The sequence below is a fragment of the Palaemon carinicauda genome, chromosome 16 (assembly GCF_036898095.1).
Source record: "Palaemon carinicauda isolate YSFRI2023 chromosome 16, ASM3689809v2, whole genome shotgun sequence".
Classification (NCBI taxonomy): domain Eukaryota; kingdom Metazoa; phylum Arthropoda; class Malacostraca; order Decapoda; family Palaemonidae; genus Palaemon; species Palaemon carinicauda.
Genome location: NC_090740.1, coordinates 32368161 through 32386909, shown reverse-complemented (window position 1 = coordinate 32386909; position 18749 = coordinate 32368161).

Here is an 18749-nt window from a genome sequence, read left to right as displayed (position 1 = left end):
ATAAGCTTTTACTTGGTTTATTCGTGTTGTGTGATGTTGTAATATGTGTGTTTGTCTTTGTAGACATCTTATCCATAAGACTATATGTATACTGTATATCTATGTAAATATTCCTCTTCTCTCCCTCTCTCTCTCTCTCTCTCTCTCTCTCTCTCTCTCTCTCTCTCTCTCTCTCTCTCTCCGGCTTGAATACACACACGTGTATATATATATATATATATATATATATATATATATATATATATATATATATATATATATATATATATATATATATATATATATATATACACACAATATCTTTGTGTGTGTGCAGCCGTGAGAGAGAGAGAGAGAGAGAGAGAGAGAGAGAGAGAGAGAGAGAGAGATTGCGTGTATATCTGTTTGTCTGCGGCTGTGTGTGTATGAGAGAGAGAGAGAGAGAGAGAGAGAGAGAGAGAGAGAGAGAGATTGCGTGTATATCTGTTTGTCTGCGGCTGTGTGTGTGTATGAGAGAGAGAGAGAGAGAGAGAGAGAGAGATCATACACATTGATATACAGTATCCGCAGGGTCTCATAAATAAGATGTCTATACACATATACAGGAATTACTTTTGAATTCTCAGAATATACATTTTATATATATTTCCAGCATAGATGATTAATCTTAGCAGACATATAAACAACCGGTAACTGTTCAATCCCCTTTTAGAATGTGAATCTGAGAGAAAATGATAATTTGAGAGTTTAATGGTCAGGTCATCAAAAGACGTTATTTCTATTAGAAATATGAGGTCAAAACTATTATTCATAAAGTTGAGACTACATTTCAAACACTTCCACCCACCCATCTCCATCCAACAGCGCCTTTAAGCCTAACAAATTCCCTTTTGTTTATTTTCTCCCAAAATCTAATCTCTTTTTCCAGTCACGAAAGTTATTAGATTACCAATATGTACGGTTTTTGGTGTTTAAGGTTTCTTATTTTTATGCTTGGAAGATTTGAGACCAAACGTTACATTCCTGAAATTGTAATCTACGTTTTAGTAAGATTTTAGTGGAAATACAAATCTAACCCCGATATCAAATAAACAAACTTTCCGACTTTCAAACTAATAAACAAATTAACCAAACCAAACAAAAGTAACTTCCTTGGAGGATCAACAAATTAATTGGCCCTCATCATCAGTTCACCTTGAATTTCAGTTGCACTATTAGAAATAAGTTTGAAAGAATTAGGCAGTGAAATTCTAGTGACAATTCCACTAATGTTTATAGGTAGCAAAATGTATATATTAGAATTTGGGCTGTAAGGACGAAAAAAGGGTTTAAGCCGTAGAAAACCTATTTCTAAACAAAAAGACTTTGTGCGTTAATGACTTAAACAACATGATTGTAATACATTATTGGGATGATGACCATAGCAAGTACTTGATCAACATCATCGTGATTTATGTAATTGTTTATATTAAGGAACGTCGCGCAGGGGGTAAGGTGCTGATTAGTTTCATACCCATGCTCAAGGCCATAAATCTTTCATTAAAATGCACCAAATGAACTGTTTACGCTCTGCCAAAGAAAATTATTCAGAAGAGTTATATGGAATTCCAATCATCGGGCTTTCAAATAATAATTCCTGGTTTTCAAATGATACTTTTAGTTTGTATTCATCCCATTTTTTTTTTTTTTTCTGAAGGAAACAAGAAATTCAGAATAGAGTTCGTTGTAATCTTTACCAGTACATCTTCAGCGCTCAACTTTTTAGGATTCTTTATAACCTGCAAAACTTCTCGTGTGTGTTTCTATTGTATTTGTGTAGCTTGTGCTCTTTTTACTTTTTTTATTTATGGACATCAAGTTTGCAAACATATTTTGTAAGGTATTCAATATTTATTTTAAAGAGAAGGTTAATGGAACTGGCTGCTTAGTACCCATGAGTATCACAGAGCCCTTTAAGGAAGGAGAAAGTGTCATCCAAAAGAAAGTGACCAAGAAGAACTTTGTGAATAACTTCGACTTTAAGTTGATTCTTGACTTTATAGGAAGAAGAGGTACCAATCGCATGGTTGTAAAAGTGGTCCTTGACGACTAAGATCGAAGTCTTGGTAAAATTGTGAATAGTAGTGATAAAGAAAGTTATATTTTTATTACTCGATTTAATCTAAAATACCAAAATACTCTCGGTAATTCACTACAGGTAACTGTTGACATTACAAGAATGTAACTTCAGCTCTCTTGTCCATGTTCTTCAGGAACACCTCCAGCCACATCATGTACCTGTGTATTGGTAGAATAAGATGCATATTGTAATTTCATAATGAAAAGAAGCCACCTTGTTTTAATAGGCCATGTATTTTCAAAGAATGTAAAAAAAGATTAGGTCTTTCAAGGCCAGGTCAAAAGACACTTAACTTCATGTCTGGACAAGATTAAGGAAGGCAGTAGGGTATGCGGCATAATCTTTCTCATCAAAAGTGTTTTATTCAACAACTGTAGTTTTTGTTTTTTGCATATATCAGCTACTTCGTCAAACTGCCATGAAAACTACATGTGAGGTAATCATCCTTGCTTGGTGAATTCAGAGTACTATTTAGAACTCATCCATGTATGACCATGCATTTCATTTCTGCATACATGGTAAGGTGACCAGATGCATCATGTATTCGTCTGAAAATTTCCAAATGAGCTTGAGGTTCTTCATGTAAACACCAAGATCGAATTTGTTAAGACCTATATTGTGGCATCCACTTATGGCTTCTAATGTTCTTTGCTGATTTAATACTTAGTAAAAACCTAATTGATTTTGGAGAATGAGTTTATAATTGATCCTTGCAAGGGTTTTGTCCATGTAGGTGAGATGGAACCGCAAAAACATGAAACAAACTGTTTTTTCTCCCATTCTCACTAATAGCCATGCATGCAACTTTGCATTTGAATAAACAACCTACGAACATTCTCTGATTTAAACAGTGTACATACGTAAATTTCTGTATACATCTTTATTGCGTTTGTAAACTAGTAATGTTCACTCTGTTAAAGCAGTCCACATATATCTTGTAAGTAGTAGTGTATTACAATAGCATCCTCCTACTATTATTTCATATACTCTAATGAATAACTTACACAGCAATCTTGCTTTTAATATGGTATTTAATCTCCTTTTTAGATATGGAAAAGTATGAAATAATGAAGTTAACTTTAGTGAGCTAGGCATCAAGGTGAAACCTTGAAAACCAGAGCCAAGCTATTTTTCTCCTTTGCTCCCTAATATCAAAGGAAGTACCAGATACGATACATACAACCAACTGAACAATGAACATCCAATGATATACACCAAGTAAATAGAGGAGTTTCTGTCGGTATTTTTTTTTTTCAATTTCAATGCTCGCTCTGTGTTACTGCACCTCGCCACACTCTTGCAGATGGTAGCACAGTACAGTAGCAGCCTTCTGCCCTCATTTCATTTATATTCATTAGTTAATCAAGCTGTTACCCATTTTTGCTCACACAAACTCTTTAGATTTTTTATTTGTATATTGCATTATATTATTCTCAGGCAGGGTACCATCAATTCTTACGTTCTTTAGTGAGAGTCATGTGTACTTCCACTTTTTCATACATTCAACAACATGACATTTTTAACTATTCATAACAAAAAATCCATTTAGATTAATTTAAACAATTATAGCACTTCTCTCGGTCTTCTCTCATGGGGAGAACTAAGGGTATGTTTAAGATTTGTTTGTCTGATTTTTGTTTTGATACGTTGTGCTTTTACTTGTTGTTTAGCTTCCTGTTTCAAATTGGCTTTCTGTAATTTAAATGTTTTGCTACGTTTTTATCAAACTGTTCCCTTCGATAAATACTGCAGTATGATAAGATGGGGCTTTTATGGCTATAAATAGGTAATTCGCCACATTCCCAGTGTTTAAAAACAAATATAAAACCTTGTAAAAACTTACATTGCAAACAGATTGAGATTAAAATTGTAAAAATAATGAATGATTAACTGCAAATAATGGTGTTTAAGGAGAGGACCTTTTTGCAAGAACGGTAATGCTTCATTGATGCTGGTTTAAGTTATTTAACTTACAACACATCATCCTACTGAGAGATGAAAATAAAGCAAAAACCCTGAATTTACACAGAATAAAATCCTGAAGCCACTTCAAACATAAAAGTATGCAGTGCTAAGATTGAACTATTTGAAAACTGTAGTCTTTAATGGTGTGTTTTTAGCTTTCGAATTATGTATTACTCTGGGTGTAGGAAAACAGTGCCTGATCTTATTTGGTGATAATAACCTGAATCACATGTACATGATCTCACTAGTACTATACAGGACATATATTTAAGCAAGGATGTTAGTGGTTATTTTGCTTGTATTGTCCTATCATCATTGGAATTTATTGTTGTTCTCACTGGTAATAACCCCTTGTGTGAGATAATGGAAGGCTGATCAATAGCTGATGTAGCCTACTGAAAATAGTCAAGTTGCTTACTACAATAAAGATGCCATATGATTGTGTGGAAAAAGTTCTTTAAAAGTTTCCTCTCTCTCTCTCTCTCTCTCTCTCTCTCTCTCTCTCTCTCTCTCTCTCTCTCTCTCTCTCTCTCTCTCTCTCTCTCTCTCTCTCTCTCTCTCAAATTGTAGGGCAGATGTTCCATATTGTATAAATAGTAATTTCTTGTATTGAATTAATCCAGTTTGTAAAGTTATAAAAAATGTTTGCTACGAAACTTTGACAGAGATTACGTAAAGAAATACAGGTAGTGACATATTACAGACGTAAATTTACCTTGCCTAACCACAAGGAGTGCAATTTTCTTAACGACTTAGCTCCTTTCAACCTATAGACAATTTGAAGTTAAGGGCAACTTCCGAAGGTCTGATGGAAGTAGGTCAAGTGTTGAATTGGTATCAAAATTATTAGCTGTATGAACTGGAAGAGATCATGAATATGACTGATTCGTTGAATGCCGTATAGATTATTCTGTCCTCGCATGCTGTATGTCTTTGGACCCCACTTTAGCATATAGACCCATACACTTGCAATTTAAATCAGATTGTAGGTTATAAAGTCTTTGTTACTGTATTATTAATGGCAGCTGCAAGCTATTCTTATATATCATGATTCTCTAACCAGATTTTCATCCTCTCGCTTCTTTACTCTGTATTGGTAACGTTACTCTTCTGCAAACCTTTGATGTACAGAGGATTAACTAAAGTAAGCTGCATAACCTCGCTCTGTTTTATAACATAAATCAATCATAGCAACAACGTAACTGATATATTTAATCAGAGAGGCGAGGTGAATGCAATAGGACAACGAGCATATATACAGGCAGTTGAGAGTAAGAAGGACACAAAATTTAAACTCTACAAAACATGAGATAGCAAGCTTAAACAGGTTTATATTATCAGTGCAGGGGATAGTGAGAGATAACAATAAAAGCAATACAGTTACAGTGCCTGAGCGTGTTTGAAAAACGAGTGGTACATGGCTCACCCCCTAAAAAAGACATTCATTTGAAATAGAACACCATGCTCTGGAGGGGCGCACTGTATACGGGTCATCTTTCAGGAGATACACAGGTTTCAGGCAATCAATTGAGACCCAGTCTTCTTTGCCATGAATGTTAATTAAGAAAGCCTTTGGTGTGCGACAGATCACAAAGAAAGGGCCCATGTAAGGGGGCGTTAGCAGTGGCTTGCTAGTGTCCTTGCTCAGGAAAGAGCGCATTGTCATGCACAAATCTGTTGGTATGCGTTGTTTTGCCATGGGCTTGTAAATCTGGTACCATGGAGTAAATTTTACCCACAACTTGACGTAGGTGCTGGAGATTGTCGGAGGAGGCTGCAAATGAAAAAACTGGCAGGGATTACCAACAGGTCGCCACACACCATTTCAGCTGCCGAGACATCCAGGACTTTTTGAGGAGTGGTTCTTAGTCCCAAGAAGACTCAGGAAAGCTGAGTAAACCAGTTAGAGTTATTGCATCGGGACATCGAAGCTGCTTTGAGAGTGCGATGAAAACGTTCAACCAGTCTGTTGGCTGCAGGGTTTAAGGCAGTTGTCTGATGCAGGGTGATGCCCAGGAGATTTGCTAATGATGTCCACAATTAATAGGTGAAAGGGGTACCCCTCTCAGAATTAATATGATCAAGGATACCAAATCTCTATCTATCCTGAGAATAAGGAACATGTACAAAAGGCAGACATTGCAGTTTGCATGAGGATGGCTTCAGGTAATGGTGTCCTTGTGATGTGGGTAAGGAACCTACTACATCGACGTAAATGTGGGCAAAATGACAATGAGGTTAAGGAAAGGTGCCCACTCTTGAATCCGTGTGTTGACATACCTTTGAAATTTGGTGCTGACCCAATTCATAGCATCCTTAGTAATGCTGTGTTAAATTAACTTTGTCTTCAGTAGCTGCACAGTAGACCAGTGCGATTGATGTGAGAGGCCATGGATGAAATCAAACACCTGTTGGGGCATTGGGGCAGGTATCCACAATTACAGCATACCAGAGGAGGGTGACATTTGAGTCGTCAAGTGTGACGTCTTCACAATGGACCAGTGCGAGTGATGTGAGAGGCCATGGATGAAATCAAACACCTGTTGGGGCATTGGGGCAGGTATCCACAATTACAGCATACCAGAGGAGGGTGACATTTGAGTCATCAAGTGTGACGTCTTCACAATGGAGAGATGTGCAGGATGTCCTACATGCTTGGGTACTCTGGATTTTTTTGTTGAACTTCTGCCAAGTCATTGTAAACCAATCCCAGGTGAATGGTGGCCAATGTGTTTCTTGTCAGGTCATTGGCAATGGGCTATATTTTCCCAGGGATATTTTGATGTGTGCAGTTGTATTCAGCTACGGCGGAGAGGTGGTGGCATTGACAGGCGAACCAGGCGTCGGACTATCGAAGAGCGTACCTTCTAAGAAAAGGCAAAAGTGACAGACAACCAAATTTACCGCCAGGAATTCGCAGTTGAGGGTAGAGTAACCGGGTTCCGCCTTGTACAGTCTTCTACTGAAGACGGCCAATAGGCGGGGCAAGCCACTTACCACCTGCTCAAGTACTGCATCGATAGTGATGTCGCTGACATCGGTGGAGAGAAACATGTGGCACGGGAAAATTGAGAGCAGCAGTAGTTGATAAGGCATTCTTTGCATCGCAGAAGGGTGCTTGTTGTGTGCGGTAAGTTGTCAAGCACTGCGAGTCGTCTGAATGAAAACAGTGAACATTTACAGTACAGTTAAACTGTACTATATTGATAGTACTGTACAGTTAAAATCAAAAGAACGTCGACACTCAGGGGAAATCTTTCGTCAGATGTCTCTAGTGTTCCCATGACAAAACAGACAACGGGTTGCTCCTCTTACTACTGCTATGAAATGGGCGGAGCCTTCTCCAACATTGGTGAATCAAAGACAGTAAACGGCTGTCTTTGTTAGCGGAAGCATTGAAATGTTACAAATCGAGTTGCCATATTTCATTCTCAGTTATCATTTGACGTCTCAAATATCCACTACAAATACTGAATACACAAACACACACACACACACATATATATTATATATATACATATACTATATATATATATTTATATATATATATATATATATGTGTATATATATATATATATATATATATATATATATATATATATATATTATATATATATACTTATATATACATATATATATATATATATATATATATATATACATATATATATTATATATGTATATATATATATATATATATATATATATATATATATATATATATATATATATATATATATATATATATATATATATATATATATATATATTATGAACCGACAAAATCATGTAGAAAATATTGGAGTGTCGTAGCTAAACAATTCCTTCCGTTAACAGCTATATTTGAATATTTTAACATTAGTCTTGTTCAAGTTACCGATGAACGAAAAAAGTAATTTCAATTATATTTCTATGTTAAAAAATATTAATAAAAAACACCATACATGAGTTATACCCACATAAAGGACGTTCAGAGAGAGAGAGAGAGAGAGAGAGAGAGAGAGAGAGAGAGAGAGAGAGAGAGAGAGAGAGAGAGGGGAGATCAAATGGTTTGAGCTTACTCTAGTTAATGAAGTAATGTAACAGCACATAAACTCCTTTTTAGACATTTATGTATATCAAAATATTGTTTTGTCATTATTATGTAATGTTTCCAATAGAAATGAATATATTATGCTATATTGACTGCTAAAAACTACTTACAGTTTATAGATATTCATTGACTGTAACATTTCGTAATACGTGAGGATACTTTATTGTAAAATATTTCCCAAATTATTCAGATTCAAGGGTATGCGCCGTTTTAGTCTTTAGACTTTAAGCCACTTTCCCTTTATTCATCATTTATTTTACATTCCCATTGTTGAGCTTTGTCATCTCACCGTCTGCTATCTTGGCCTTGAAGGATTAGTATTGTCATTTGAACTAAAATCTTAAACATCTATAGTAAAATCTTTACTACATTGCTAATTCAATCTTTATCGTAAGTGCTTTATTCACTTGATAATTATCGAAACTAAATGGCAAAATTGGAGATAGTTATTACAGGATATAAATAACGGGATTATTTTGTTAGAATCAAATGCTTATCCAAATAATGGGTGATTTTGGAGGAAAATAACTATGCTTTTGGGCGTTTGGAGGATTTGCTTCCTTAAGGATCCGTATACCAACATTTGTCCGGCTGCATATAGTTTGATCATTATATTTTATACTCCTCTATATACTTTAAATGCTCTGTAGGAAGATTTAACCAGTTACTTTAAAATCCACTAAGATATTTTCGTTAACTGGAATAATGATAGAGGAATGGGATATATATTGTATAAAAAATCTGAGGGGCACCTCTTATTCATGGAAGCATGCTTCACAATGCAATTTTTTTTTTACTTCGATGGAGATTGTAAAAACTAAGATAGAGGAAAATGAAATACAGATCTCCAAATGCCTTATTCCGGAATCCAGCTAATGAATATCTTGTCTTGGTGTCACACAAATATCAAATAGTTCCAAGTTGGAATGGTCAAGTGAAGGTGTTTCTGCTGCCGCTTGGGAGAGATTTCTTTTATGGAGGCAAAGTTGACGAGCACCGAGGCAGAAGGGCATTCATTTTAAAGATAATATTTAATAACGATAGAAAGAAACACAAATATTAAATAATGAACCAGGGGATAGAGGAAGAAGCTTAGGAAATAAAATCTAAAGAATGAGAGAAAATATTTAGGAATCCATGAGTATTGCTCCTCAGCTGTATAAGTTAGTGATTAAAAGGACAATCAAATTTTTATTTCCGAGATATTTTAATATTTGGTTTTTCCTTTCCCCTACTCACGGCACCAGCTGTAGAAATTGTGGTTTAACTAATACCCTGATAGGCTGAGGAGTTGGTATGGATAGCTTTTGCTCGAACAACCCGAACTAGAGCTTCACGGATAGTGGTGCATTTTTCGCTTGTTAAGCGTAATTTACCCGGCCAAGAGACCTACATCTAGCACCACATAGTTGGTCTAATTCGGGCACTTGATCACTGTAAATAAGGACTTTATCATACAAAGCTAAGCCTATTTGAATCAAGATTATAAGACCTTTGTGCATGAAATTGATAAGAAGTTGGTTTGATCTCAAAGCTGTTTAATTTCTCAAGATAGAGCTACTAGCAATTATATAATCATTGATAACTTACAATCAGGGTATTAGAATGGGGAATCATTTCGTGCTTATTCCATCTATTCGTGTATATTTTCAGGAAAAATTATAGGAGAATTCATTTTGGGAAAATGGGTATATCATAGTTTCATGACATAATTTCTGAAAATTATGTCGTTCTGAGACTATGATTTGTCAATAAAACAAATATTTTAAATCCTTTGCCAGAATGTGATAGCGCCCTCATCTACCTCAATATAAGTTATTTTCGATACGAAATAAAAAATTATGATTGTATTCAAGGTGCTTTGCAGTCAGTATCTATTATATCCATCATCGATTATCTATTATGCAAAGTTAAGACTTAAATTTCGTTACTTATCGACCTTCCATCAATAGCAGCTATTTTATTCTACTGCTGCTATCTTTTACAAATCAACTAATAATGAATTAGGTTAGCCAAATTTACTAGAACATTGACGGTTATCAAATAAATCTCAGGCATTGATACAATATCTTACAGGCTGTATCATGAGTCTACAAGCAGCCTGTCTCCACAACCCCAAAACAGAAATGACTTTCCTATTTGCTCAGCGTCGGAATGGCCCGGGAAGGGGGGTTGAAGGAGGGAACCCCCCCCCCCCCCCCCCTTCCCTGGAAAGTGTCTACTTGGTCCCTCTTACGAAAAAAGTAGCGATTGAAAAATAATAGTATATATATATATATATATATATATATATATATATATATATATATATATATATATATATGTATATATATGTGTGTGTGTGTTTGTGTGTGTGTGTGCATGTGTGTGTGTTTTGTATTTGTATTGAAAGTTGAGACGTCAAATGATTATACAGAATTGAAATATGGCAACTCGATTTTTAACATTTGTATACTTTTGCTAACAAAGACGGCCCTTTACTGTCTGATTCGCTAAGGTTTGAGAATGCTCCGCCCATTTCGTAGAAGTTGTAAGAAGAGCAACTCCTTGTCCGTTTTGTCATGACGAAAGATTTCCCCTGAGTGTCGGCGTTCTTTTGATTCTAACTGTACATATATTACAGTAATATACCCTACAGTATCAACGAGGGTTATGTTAGACAGGAATATCAGTGTTTTGTTGTTATAAGTGTCTCAATGACTACCGTAGCATTATGTACTGTACTGTACTGTACTGTACTGTACTGTACTGTAACCTTCCCGCGTCCAGTATGTGGTGTACACGTATGAACATGTACTGTGCATGTACTGAAATATTTTCGTTCAATTATGAAATACTTATTCTGTGATAGAAACCAAGTTGAAAATAATATTAGGCAGTACTTAGAGTGTTAATCGACTGCTAGTAGGCAATGGGCAGTGAGTTGGTAGGATTAGGAGTTATCCCACCCTAGGTCAGCAAGTATTCGTGGATTCTTGCTCTTCGCACCTCTCTGTTACCTAACCCCTGAGAAGAGCGAGAGCTGACCGTAGTTTTTCTCTTCATCAGGAGTGGAGGTGTTGATCGAGATCTTGAAGGTGATGAAGTGGCTGTCCATTAGGGCATTGACTTTGGACATCTGGTCCTTCATGGGCAAGGTATCAACATCAGCTATGGCAGCATGTACAGGTTTGGGTAGGCATCGTACTCAAAAGGCATGAAGTAGGTAGGCTACACTTCCCAAGGATAGCCATCTGAGGCTGGCTGCAAGCAAGAATTTCTGGTCATTTCCCTGGGGGCGAGCGAAGCCTTTTGGTCCCCCAACGGCTGTTGACAGAGCTGAAAGAGCTTGGCCATATGTGCAGCTGACAATGGTGAGTACTGCTCCAGGAGATATTTTTTGAAGGTGTCATACTCTGTCAGGTCGTCCTCTTAGTCGCAAAGCCATTCAGAGATTTCTGAGTACGTGTCCTTGGAACGCTGAGAGGAGATGGTCTGCTTTGCTGCTTGAGTGAGTCACGTCCTTGATGTGAAACTAATCTTCGGCGCTCTGGAACCAGGAGAACACTTCTCCGCTGGCAAAGGGCGGCAGTTTCATCGAGGTGGCCTGTGTTGAAGAGTCAGTTTTGGTGGGCACCATTGTAATAAGGGTAAGACCAATGAGTGATCGAAAAAGGTGTGGAGTAGTCACTCCGGTGGTCACCAATATGGTAACGTAATTAACAAGTTCTAACAGAAAGGCACGGTGAATGCAACTGACTTTATTTAACCAGAAAACGAGCTTATATACGGTTAGCTGAGAGTAAGAAGGACACAAAATTCAAATAGTACAAGACATGGATGGCAACCTTAAACAGGTTTATATTACGAGTGTGTATTAAACACGTGCAGTTCAGTAACAGCTTCATGATCCTGTTCTGATTTAATGACAGTGTGTTTGGCTTGCTCTTTATTATTACTTAGTAGATCAATTTATTGTAAGTTGAACGATTTAAAATAGAACTAATGAAACAAGGCCTCCCATTTGAGTAAATATTTTTCGTACATTATTTATTGCAGTTGACATTTTTTTTTCCAAGGCTCACCACAACCTGTTTCTTAGTAAAGTTTTTCAAGGCTCTGTCATTGTTTTTGAATGTTGGAAGTGTAACACTACCCAGTCTTTCCAAACATTTTTAGTTCATTAATTTAACAGAAAATGTATTGAGGAGAAATCAGATACTTGTTTAAAGATGATACCGATTTTGATTTGATTTTTATATAAAAAAAAAAACATTTCAGATTTTTACCTAAACTACTGGCAACACTTTCAATGGTAGCCAACTGTTACGGAAGGTAGATTTTTTGGTTAACTGAGAGTTCTGTTACAAATATTTTGTATCTAAGCCACCTTGTTATTACTCTTTTGTGTTAAATCGCCATGTTGAAGCCACTTATATGCACTATACCATTTATAGCTGCATGCTTTGGTACTTCTGACCCACCGGCATGTGCACTAACTTTTACTTTACTTCTGTACAATTTTCCAACCACACAATTATTAGGCTATAAGTGTTTGTTTATGACCTTCAACAAGGCTGAACTACTGCATAGTCTTACAATATACTAATATATGAATATATTTATGCTAATGTTTGCCTTATACTCATAATCGTTGGTCTGATTATAAAATTTAATGTGCCTTTTAAACTCCTAAGATATTTGTGAAATTTGGTGCTGATTGTTATTTATAACAACTTTTTCATTTTGTTGAAACAACAAGGGAAGTTTCCCCCTGTGTAATGTAGTCATTTTCATACAAAAGTGGGCTATAGTTATGAAAACAATTTGCTCAGTAAACGGCAAAAATATAAGAGGCATGTTTTTAAGATTTTTCGTTTGTTTAATTCATACGACAACACTTCAAATAAATTTTTCATCCTACCATTGCAAACTGTGTCGCATTTAATGTTGCATCATGCCGTAGTCAATATACTTTTCATTCTTTATTAAAAGAAATCCAAGATAGCTACCAAAATGACCAGCAATAGTTTCTGTGTGATCATGTTTTATAATAGAAACTTCAAAATTCCTTAGTTGGAAAACTGTTAGAGGATTTTCTTACTTGACAGTACTAAAACGAAGGTAGCGTAAGTCCCACATCTAATGAATTAATGAATGGGAACTATAAATATTCGTGAAATAAATGTAATGTGGGAAAGGAACACTAGGAACGAAACCGTCGTCTGTAAAGTATGAATAGAAATAATACGAATATTAAATGCCTGTAGAGAAATGAAAGTAATATTGAATTAAGGATTTTACATAATATTACGAGAAAGGCAACCTTAAGTATCAAGGAGTCCAGACGCAGTCTCTCACGTCATAAAAAATCATGATCAAGAGAAACCTACAAACATTATTTGGTCTTTTGCAGTCAATGGAAAATTAATTAAATGAACATTACCTTTTTTTGTTAACAGTTGCAATAAAACGTGATTTGAAGTTGAAGTTAACTGAGCCATTGCAAATTATTCCTAATAAATCAAGATAAATGCCACTCTTCTTGCTATGTCTGCACACACGTCCGATCTTCGAATTTATGAGAAACTTAATTTTTATTTTCACCTAAATTTGTAAAAACAATTCACGTGATCAGAATTGAGTCATAACGGAACTTGATATTATTGTTAAAGGCATTTAGCCTTGCGATACGCCATGAACACGCAAACGGCGTAACAGTCTCAGTTTCCCTTTGATGTCCTTCAAGAAGTTTTATTGAATAATGTTATGTAGGCGATGAAGCTAATAAGCTTTAGACAATGGTCAATTATAGTAACAGCAATAATAAGAAATGGGAAATATTTATCATATTATTATTATTATTATTATTATTATTATTATTATTTTACCTCTGTATAGTGGATCTGTTTATCAGAATCGTAATGCTCTCTCTCTCTCTCTCTCTCTCTCTCTCTCTCTCTCTCTCTCTCTCTCTCTCTCTCTCTCTTCCGGTAAACATGAGTCAAGTTTTCAAAACCATTTCTCAGCATTTTTTTCTAGAAACTTCTTTACAGCGTTGATATGTATCGCGCTTCGTCGCCTCTGTGGAACGAATGACTGTAGAGCCCTTCTTTTTCATTCTGTAGCAAAAGAAATGGATTCAAACTTTTTTTTTATTCTTAATTCAAATTTTAACGGTTTTTAACGGCATTTCACTGAATGACCAAAACTCAGCAAACTTGAACGCGCTGTGTGTGTGTGAGAAGTTTCAGGTGTTCAGCAGCTGCCTCTTTCAGTTATTTCACTGTGGTGGCTTTTATTCCTTTTTTACTGGTATTACTTGTAATAATAACTGCAATGTTATGATTTCCCAGAGGATTTTATACAAGTTTATGAGAATTTTTTAAAGAAAGTTCCGCCGATTTTCCTTCCTATCACTTGGCAAAATTGCGTTTGACATCATACAAAAATCCTTTCATGTAATCAATCATTCCTGTGTGGAACTATAGCGTTTTTTCTTAAAGCTGTGCGCTTAAATAATGTTTGAATACATCTAAAATTTATTCAAAAAATACTTCATATAGGCTTACTGGGAATGTATGTATCAAGTAATATCTGATGCTATTGCTTATTTTACTAATAAAACATTCTAGGTTTTGATTTTATTGGAGAATGCTAGCATTGATTTCCCTTTTCTCATTCAGTTATTGTATGTATAATTACAACATTATTGATTATCTTCTCATCCATGGTGTCGACTGTGTATGCTTGTATCCTTTGCAATTTCTTATACTTATTAAAAATCAATCTCTTTCTATACCAAATCGATGTTATTTGGATCAGAGCAACAGTAGGCATGTTGTTTCAAGGTTCCTGTTGAGTTAGTAACTATCGACATCCTTTCCTATCTACAAATAAGTCGGATCCTTGTTAATTTTTCTGATGCGGAATCTGTTGGACGGGAGTTGGATCCCCTCTCAAGCCCAATAGTTTCTTGTAGTATCTGCAACCTGACCATCCTTGGGAGCTAGGAATGCCGGGTTTGGGTGATCCTGTATGTTTACTTGATAAGTCCTCAGCAACCATTGCCTGGCCCTTACAGGTCTTAGTTTGGGTGGAGAGAGTGTCCGTGTACTGATCACATTTATATATGTATGGTCAGTTTCTAGGACATTGTGCTGTCCCTTGCCTCAGCCACTCATGTATGACCTCTAAACCTTTATAATACTTCTTTGTTCCTTTTGCTCGCAAATTTATTTATTTTTTATTAATTTCTTTTTTATGAAAATATACTCGAGGATGACAATCTAATTTTTATTCACACATTTAAAGGCGTAACTGGGGGAAAATGGCTCAAGCAGTAACTTGATACACAGTATCTCTACAGCTTAGCGGAGTTTTCAAGAAAGAAAACTAATTAGTGTGTTATTTACAGAAAAAGAAAAGCAATTATTCCTTATCAGCGTGAAGTGAATGTTTCCCACCCTGTGCTTTTTTCTATTAATCACTAGAGCCGGTGAACTTTCAATTACCCAATTCACAATTTATTTCGATGGAAACTTGGGAGTTTTAATGAAGCATACTTACATCTCTCCTCTTCGTCCGGAAACTGATTTGCCATACACACTTAATTTCCTCATTGATATAGTGTACTGTGACTTTTTTTCTTACTTGGAGGGTGTGTTTGCACGAGTTACCTTTGCAAATCTCAGGAAGGAAATTTGGAGGAGGATATTAGGCTCTTCACCTCAATGCTATACATGACGATCAATTGTTTACCAGGTAACCTACATAATTCATTTAGTAAACAGTCACAATTGATTGATTGATTGATTTGGAGTTTTCTGGCATCCTGATAAACAGTCACAATGGTTTTAAATTGAGTGTTTTGTGTGCACTTCTTCCTCACTGGAGATTAACACTGTTTTTTTTTTTTTTGTTTTTTTTTTTTGCTGTTATAATGAGTCATAATTACAGTCTACAGGTACATATATTCCCTTATTTGCCCTGTTTTCTTATAAGGCGTGATTCCAGGTGGTTAGGATGAGGCTGTTGTCCTTATGTAACTTTCCACCATGGCTGTGCCTTAATATAGTCGAACAAGCACTAAATTCATTAAGCAATAGAAACAATGGATTTTAAGGAAACGTAATTATATCATTATCTTCATTGATGATTTGAGCCTAGTTTTCAATTTGTTGGAAAACTTTAATATATATACCAGTGTATATATATATATATATATATATATATATATATATATATATATATATATATATATATATATATATATATTTGTGTGCGTATGTGAACTTGCTTAGAATAGCTGTAAATGCCCCAGACTTGTTCTTGATGAGGGGCTTGTTATTTGCTTGTTTAAGCTTTATTTTAAATCTGTTTAGCTGTACTCTCTCTCTCTCTCTCTCTCTCTCTCTCTCTCTCTCTCTCTCTCTCTCTCTCTCTCTCTCTCTCTCTCTCTCTCTGACGCACCAAAGGAACAGTCAACGTCATAATTGAAGGGTGAAATCAGATGATATTACGATTAATGCATTTGATCAATGTAATTAAGATTAGATGTCAAGTTTGCAAGAAAATGGAGACCAGATTCAAGAATAGATTTAAGGGACAATGTGAATCCAAATTATAGACCAGAGAGAGAGAGAGAGAGAGAGAGAGAGAGAGAGAGAGAGATCTTTGTGATTAATACTGATTACTTTTCAACCTAGGGTTTTATATATGCTGAGAGAGAGTGCCCAGCAGTGCTCCATACGATTTATTCTTATTTTAGCGCCTATATTGAAGGTTCACATGTCTACAGAGGCGCTTGCAATATGAAAAGTTTATGTGATTGTTTAATTGTGTTTAATGACATACGGATGATTTATGCAGCTTATCTAACAACATGAGAATGATTGTAATTGAAAAGTTTTTTTTTTTTATGAATTTATTACCTCAATATTTACATTTAGATTTTTTGGATATTCTAAAATTGATTATAAAATAAATGGACACTAATGATTACTTTGGGTTGGTTTTCATTGCTAATGGAAAGTTAATGGTAAGGGTTCAACTCCACACAAAAGATAAACTATCTTTAATAATTCCCCTAAAATGGTTTAAAAGTGTCATGAAATACAGACATACTCTCCCTCATATCCCTATATAATAAAGAGACGTCTAGTCCAGGTTAAGTCTTGTTTATCCTGTTAAGAGTGCGCTTTATTTTTTATTTTGTCTCTTTTTAAAATGGAATTACATTAAAATCTATTGCATTGTGGATATTGCAAACTCCCGTCCATGTGACTTTAACGCATTAGAAAAACCGTATAATTCTAATTGTTAGAAGACGTTAAAGATGCAAGAAATCCTTTCATACACCAGTTGCTGAAAGTAATTGCTCTTAGAATTGAATGATTTAAATTATTTTCTGGTTCTTTCATACGTATAAAATTATATACAAAGAATCCTGTCGTAAGACGATACAGAAATTGAGATTTTGTAATGTTTCATACACCCCTCCATTCGTTAAAGGTAACCCCAATCCTCTCGTTGGCGACAATGTAGAGTAATGATATCTCCCGTCTACGTCGTCAATATCATCTGTTGTTGAATTAGCATCCATTGCTTCTTTCCTCCCTCCATCATTCCCACCATTAACACCCTTACCCTCCCGCCTCTCATCTCTCACTACTCATACACTTCCTCGGAGCACAATTCCATATTAAGTTATATCCAATCTCCCTATTCATTGCTCATAATTACAGTTTCACCCAGCATTATCAATGCTGCCTGCCATATCCCTCCTCTCAGTCAAGCGGTCTCCTCTCTCCTTTACCATTAGCCTCGTAGCCAAGTACCCCCAGCCCTACCCCTCCCAATAGCCTGTGTCCAAACGAATGGTCAGCTGACGCCTCGATAGTGTTTGCGGCGCTAAGAGCATGTCGAAGGTATTACTTCGCAATTGCTTTTGTTGCAGGTGTTTGCAGAGCCAGCTGGCCGTGTTAACTGTCACGCTCCGGGGGAGGAGGAGGTTTTGGAAATTAGTTTACTTCGCCTTGTAGAAGGTTCGTTGGTTCTTCCAGTCGTTGGTCGCTTCCAGTTGCCAGTTGTTGCTTCCTTCTTGGTCTTTGGCCTCAGAAGGATCATCGATTACACAGGTGCTATTTCCAGATTACCTGTCCACATACTTATCCATGTGTGTATTGAGTTTTACGTTTGCAATTCTTAAGAGAAAGCAATAAACATTTTTATTTCCTTTACATTGTGCAAACATTTCTGTTTTTCGTTTAAAATCTAAATTCTGCAAATCCTTTAATGGCAGGTTTGTAGGAAAATGGTATTAATTAAACGTCGTCGGCCAATGCAGGTGCCACACGCCATTAGGCAACACTGTTTACCTTCGTTGCACCTGTCAATAAACTGTTGCAATCTCTCTCTCTCTCTCTCTCTCTCTCTCTCTCTCTCTCTCTCTCTCTCTCTCTCTCTCTCTCTCTCTCTCTCTGAATAGATTTATAGAGTCAATGGTATATAATAATACTTACATGAAATATTTTATATGTGCAAGTACTGTAAGCTACATGTGTTTGTGCTTCTGTGTTTGGGTGTTCAAATACTGTTTTGCATACACACAAA